Source organism: Podarcis gaigeae (genome assembly GCF_964106915.1).
Source record: "Podarcis gaigeae genome assembly, chromosome: 5".
Classification (NCBI taxonomy): domain Eukaryota; kingdom Metazoa; phylum Chordata; class Lepidosauria; order Squamata; family Lacertidae; genus Podarcis; species Podarcis gaigeae.
The window spans coordinates 30880151-30887091 of record NC_139681.1 but is presented as its reverse complement, the minus strand read 5'-3'; the positions used below and the strand labels follow the sequence as shown (position 1 = coordinate 30887091).

The 6941-nt window shown below is 44.3% G+C and overlaps 1 long non-coding RNA gene across 1 annotated transcript; it reads right to left on the bottom strand.

Moving 5' to 3' along the window:
- Positions 1-981: 981 nt before the first annotated feature.
- LOC310845241 lies at positions 982-6216 on the bottom strand. Its single transcript, XR_014564595.1, has 3 exons — positions 6084-6216; positions 5587-5662; positions 982-1283 (listed from the first exon to the last, which is right to left on the bottom strand). It is a non-coding gene; the product is annotated as an uncharacterized lncRNA (long non-coding RNA).
- Positions 6217-6941: the final 725 nt, after the last annotated feature.

Sequence of the window (6941 nt, the reverse complement as noted above, 5' to 3'; positions counted from 1 at the left end):
GGACTGATGGGAGTTGGCCTCCAAGAACGTCTTGAGGGCCACCAGCAGCCTAGCCCAGCTCTAAATGATTACGCAGAACATATAATATTTTAGTGTTCATAACAAGGGGCAAGAGACCAGTATGGCTTTCCATTCGTGGTAGGCAGAATTTCTACATACATAATGCAGTAATGGGCAGCATGCTGGGGAAAGCAATGCACACCTGACCTCCTGACACCTGAGTCGCTGCTTACCAGGAAGGGGAGGGACAAGGGAGTGGGGAGGTTGGCATGTTGCAGATGCACTGGTGGAGCCAACCTGGCACTCCTGCAGATGCATTTGCATCACATAGACTTCCTCACTGCCTCTCCCCTTCCATTTCTGGAAAGCGACAGTGACTCAGATGTTGGGAGGTCAGGTGAGCACTACCACCTCACTGTGGTGTCTGCTACTGATGCAATGTAAAAGGAAGTGAGCAGCTGAAGCATAATATTAGGAAAATGTGACTTTCCCTGTTGCCAAACCTGCATGGGTGCTGACGTAAGCTAGTCCTGGGCTGCTGCATTATGCACCAATTCCCCTCAATCCCATTTTGTCAAAACACCCCCACCTTCCTCTTCCAGCAGCTTTTGTGAAATGATTTCCCTAATCCTGAGATATATTTTCCCAGTCATACACTAGTTACTTACCTTGACAGCTAGATAGATGGATAGACTCATACATATTTACATTGAAGGCAGCTTATATTTGAAAGCACTAGAGACAAGCTGACATTATATGCTGAGGAAAGCTTGATATTTATTTGCCTTGGTTCGGATTTACAAGGAACAGCATATGAGGTTTATTTTTTCATAACAGGCCTTTCGGCAGTGTTTTCTCAGATGGTGGTTTACAGTCAAGGGGAGCTGATCGTCCTTTAGATGGGTGAAAGGTGCTTCTTCAGCTCCAACACTCCTATAACAGTAATTGACAGCAAGGATATCTGCCCCCCACTTTCTCCCCCCTCGGTTATCCTGTCTTTTGACTTTCTTTGGCAGTAGCTGCCTTGGATTCAGGCTCCTCTGGACCTCCTAGGGGTTTTCAGTTGTGTGGGAGTACTCATTCTCAGGTGTTAGCAGAAAATGAAAACATGGGCTGTGTTTACATTTGGCTAGACAGTCTATCCACCTGCCTAGACGTAACCAGAGAACCGTTTCTCGTGACCGCAGGGTTTTCTTCTGCCCAGCAGGAATCATCTGTCTCTTTAATGGCTTATCCACACAGACAAGGAGGGAAACCGTTCCAAACCTGGGGAAGTGCTGAATCTGGGTATGTAAAAGAGGAGGCACACAGTCACCATGTCTGAGAATCAGAATGTGTTTTTCACCTCTAACAGTATAACTGCTGATGGTCCTCCTCAGCAAAAACCATAGAGGTTCCCAGGTAAGTAAATACTCCAAATAAAAAAACATAACTAGCATCAGAGAACAAATCTACTGAGTGGTGGCGAGACCTGGGTAGGCCTGGACTCTGAAAAACTTGCTTTCCAGGTCTATCCCTCTGCTAATTCATGTTTATCTACAGGTGGCCCCAGCATCAAGACTTCGTTCTACTTACTGCTATATCTGTATGAGAGACAGATGAAAACAGTCTCATAAATATATTGATTCCACAACCCACTATCTTGCCTTGATTTTGGACACACACAAACACACAACCAGGTGACCTCTATGATTTAGAGACAGAGAAAAAATCTGATCCTGTCACCTTCCAGATGTGAAGAGAACCTCAGCAGCATGATGCTGTATGTGTGTTTATGGTTTTTCCAACCTGCCATTCATCGCAAGATCCCTTGAGTACAAGACTGTTAAAACACAACAATAAAAGGCAATAAAACCAAAATCATGTATACAATAAACATTAAAATCAACATAAATGATAAGCATCAATACACTACCGCCATAGTCTCCTTTGGGAGGAAGGGCTGAATACAGCCTGTTGAATTCTGCCTGTTACAGTTTTCAGACCACTTATTATAAGAACACACTTCTGACCTCAGACTTGCAGTTAACTCCATTGGGAAAGGAAGACTGCGCTCCTTAATGGGAATAACAAATTGCCAAAGGCAGGGCGGACAGATGGAATCTCGGAATGAGTCACAGAACAGTAGTCGCCCTTCCATGCCTGTCTGTGGCTTTGCTCGGAAGCTGATCTGTTATTTAGAAGCCCCTTGGTATTGCTACTGGGGCTTCAATAGCAGGGAGGGGCAATTTATAATTATATCCTGTGTCATCTTCAGGGTAGATGTTGAAACCATGCGTACTGCCGCTGCAAATTTAAAGGACACAAATTTGATCATACTTCAAAAGATCTTAGAATCAATTCCAAGGAATTGTTTTTATTATTTGTTCTTTGTGAATCGAGCTGCCTCTCATTCCATTTCAGCCATAACCTCTTGGCTGTCAAAAGAAACGCCACTTTGTGTAACAGCTAATCATTGCTATCTGTGGAGCACACTTGGCCAGCTTTATTCAATTAGTTGCTAGGCAAGTAAAAAGTCCCAGGTCTGTTAATCCCTATCACATATTGCAAGGGTGGGGAATCTCTTTCAGCCCAAAGGGCCACATTCTCTTTCGGCCAACCTCTTGAGGGCCACATAGCAATTGTGGGCAGATCCAGAGGCAAAAGTTGGCGGAGGAACAAATTGCAGTAGGCTAGTTCCTGTGCAGGCCTCTCCATTCTCCATCCAGACAAGCAAGAATTCAGGGACACATTCTAATCAGGTACAAAGATTTGGGGTGCGAAACAGGAGGGGTGCAGCCTGGGGGAGTGCGCCAAGGGCCAGATGGGGAGGTCTGGAGGGCTATATTTGGTTCCTAGGCCTGAGTTTCCCTGCGCCTGGCATGTTAAGATGGGTTCCACCAATGTTCTTTGAGTTTCGATACAATTTTAACATCTTGCTTTTAACTTTATTTCAATAAAAAGAAGTTATTGACAAACTTAGAAAACCAAAGACCTAGCATTACTTTCAGATCAAGATTTTAAAGCTATGTTCTTAATGCAAATACCTTTCAGGCATTCATGCTTTTTGCCTGGTATTCAACGTTTTGCTTGGTCTCTAGCTCCAAATAAATCCTGAAGATAAGCAAAAGATTGAAGAGGCATCACTTGTGGTGTGATCCTGCTCTCACAACACACTATAGGCATATGTTCTAGCAAACATATACTAAATCAGTTGCAGCTCTGCCATGTCCCTCATGCTCACCTTTGTGTGGGAGGTGGGGCTCTTTTTCCTTATATTTTCACCCTTTGTGCCAAAACCTGAACAACTATTTTTAAAAACAGTTGAAAAAACTGCTATTGAGAGTGATGTGTCAGTGACATAATTGATACTAGCCAATGGGTAACCTTCCAAACTAGCTTTACCTGTCCAAACTGACTGTGCTGGAAATGTAGAGGGACTTTTTTTTTTTTTTTGAGATTGTACTGAGACAGAAAGTATATTTACATTTAATGTGGTAAGAGGGCACTTTTGAAACCAGCCGTCTTTCCCCAATTCACACAGCCCACAAATATTGCATAAGTCTTCATCTTAAGACAAGTCTCAAGACGACTAGTGTGATATTGTTTTACCATCTCTAAATGGCTTGGGGCTTCCCAACCAAGTGCGGGGATCCCAAAAGTCTATTTAGTAACTTCACAGTCAGCTAGATACTGCCAGTCATTTCATGCTGCCTTCCTCATTTCTGCCAGGAAATGAATTCTGTGGCTACACATTCCCCCTCCTCCGCTCCTGATGATTATTCCACACATGGTTACTAAGTGCTGAAAGACAGCTCCTCCTACAGGCACTTAAGGACCGTCCTACAGTATATGGTATTTAACTCTTCAAAACAGTCAGAGGGATAGCAAGAGGGATCATTACATGATAAACTTTAGGACCACCAGGTTGCAACCCAAATAAACATCCATGTAAATGGGGATAGGGAAGAAAGAGAGAAATATTGGTGTTCTTACCAAAATTGCATATTTTCCTCACACTTACTCATGAATGAAATATTTAAAATGTAAACCCACTCCAGAACAATTGAGGTGAAGAATTAATGTGTTTCCCAAAGGTTTGTTGCTGCTGCTGCTGCTGAATGAGGCCCTAAAGAAGCTGTGCCTTCCTTCAGGTGTAGACAAGGGTAAAGCATTAAGTGGAAGTTGTATTCCACTGAAACCAATAGTACTTCCTTCTGTGTAAATCTGTCAGGGGTATAGCCATAGCTCAGTGGTAGAGCACATAGTCCACATACAAAGGGTCCCAAATTCAGTTCCCAATATCTCCAGGTGGAGCTGAGGAACCACTCCTGTTTGAAACCCTGAAGAGCTGCTACCAGTCATTGTATATGATACTGAACTAGGTGGACCAATGGTCACAGTTCCTGCCCACAGTGACGGACAGACATGAAAGAAGGAAAGAAAGAACATGAAAACAAGGTTTCAGGGACTAATTCTTCATGAAATTTCACTAGATATAATAAACATTTGTAGGAGGTGATTGATGAAGGATCTGGGGAGTGATAATGTAAAATGTCCATTAGAGGGCCTCATCCTTCTGATGACAGCAGCTGATAAGTGGAACTAAAGTGTTCCATGTGTGGTTGTAGTGAGGGAAGCCGTTCTGGGGAACACCAAGCAAGAAACAGGAACTTAGAGAAGCAGCCATTTTATAGCAGCATGATAAGAGTCAAGTTCCTTTGCCCACACTTGACTCCAGTCTGTATAATTTATAATGTTTACAGCAGCACATTCATTACATTTATATATTGTGTCTACTTCTGAGATATGTTTGGAAAGGCCCGGTGCTCTCAAACAAGTAAACTGGCTCTATGCAAGGTCAAACAGAATTAAGTATCCATGGCACAACTGACCCCTGCAGGAGTCCCTGCCTGGCTGGTTGTTCTGAAGCTATCAGAAGCCACTGTATGAGAAGAATGTCAGCCATGTAATAAAGAGAAGGCAAACCTATTTATTATTAAGTCGGGGTTGTAGCCCCTGATGTCAGCTGCATGGCTTGTGTTTGGGCCACCCGCTTAAGTTCTAAATTGCTCTACAAAAGTTTTTGCATTATCCCCCTCCTCTTGTTGCTGCCCCTCCTTCCTACCATTCCCACCAAATCTCTTATTCCCTGAACTGAAATGGGTTAGCATTCCTCCTTGCTGAGGCAAGTGGATAGCTCTCAGCAATGCCAATTCCATTTTAAGTCTTTCCTGCTCCCATGGCACCCTGTAAGGGCAGGCAGTTTGGGTGCTGCGAAAATGTCAAGTATTTGCCAGCATTCTTTCAAGCTTAGCCCATTCCTGGCACTTTCAGAATAATGTTGGAATTTAGTCCATTAGCTTAAAGCTCTCAAATGGCTTGTCTCAATTACTCTCCTGGCTTTGGGGTCTCCCTGTGAGGTGTTCACGAAAGCACACACTTTCTCGCAGCTATTGCAACATGGTCTCAGTATTCAATGCCAGGTGCTGGTATTTTTAGTGTATGTGTACAGAGTACGAATAGAGAAACTCTGGCCTGGGGTCCAAATGTGGCCCTCCAAGCCTCTCTCTCTTTGGCCCTCAGATTTCTCCTCAGGTGACTCACCTCACTGGTCCTGTTTCACAGCCCAAATGTTTTTGTCTGACCAGAATATGTCCTTGAACTCTGATAATGTCTCTTGCTTATTTAGATGGAAGATAGATATTTGTGTTTAGGTAAACTAGCCTAATAATAATAATAATAATAATAATAATAATAATAATAATACTTTTTATTTGTATCCTACCCATCTGACTGGATTGACCTAGCCACTCTGGACGGCTTCCAACAAATTATAAAAATACAGTAAGACATCAAGCATTAAAGGGATGCCTTCAGATGTCTTCTAAAAGTCATATAGGCCCTCTACCTGGTTCTCTGTAACTTCACTTCTCACAGTGAGGGAACAATCAGAAGGCCCTCAGAGCTGGACCTCATTGTCCGGGCTGTACAAACATAAAGTTTACTGTCATTGCTCAGGCCCCATGTGGCCCTCATAAGGTTTCACAGAAGAGAATGCAGCCGTCTGGCTGAAATTGCTCCCTGCCCCTAGTAAAGGAGACTCACAGGGGCAAAGTGACCTGTCCATCAACATATGGCAGGCCAGTGGCAGATAAAAGGAAGGAAGGAGCTGGTGAGGCTGAAAGGCTGAGTGATCAGCCAAGAAGTTTCCATTCAAAGCCGCTACTGCCTTCAAGTTCATTGGTGGCTTTAGGCAGGCCACTAGTCTCACAATCTCAACTGCCCATCTGCAATATAAGGATGACAAGAACACGGGCCGACTGCACAGGATTGTTGACTAGAAGGATTGCTGAGGGCTAATTTTGACTGAGGGCCAACAATGGGATCTCTTGCGTGTTCAGACCCAGAAACCTCCCCCCTGAATAAATTCACACTTGATTCAAATTTTGGTTTTGGTTTTTGGCAGAATTTGGGCCACAACTTTATTGATTACAGAAAGTGATTGGTTGCATAGGCTCTGATTCGACTAGCTCCCTGCCATGCATGTAGCGCTAACCCAGGGTTCCAGCATAGGTCAGCCAAGGGTGAACACCTGGATAAGCGGAAAGCCGGGAACAGGCTATGTTCGCCACCCAAATGTCCCCCTGGACTCAGGCACAGGCAGAACCCCTTCTCAGGGGTTGACCAAACCATTGAGTCCCTGGGTTCCTTTAACGGAATACCCTTCACATAGGGATGGCGAGAGCGTTCTCCCATCCCTATCACCTGAACCAGAGCCTATCCGCAACCTTACAAGTTGTGACGATTTGCTACGTGGCAGGCGAAACCCAAATGGCAACAGCCAGTCAGCCAAGTGGGGAAAATTCCTGCCGTGCCCCTGTCCTAACGACAAACGACACACGAAGGCATAGCAAGGTCAAGCGCAAAACCCTAAAAGTTGGGAGAGGTGGGCGGGTGTT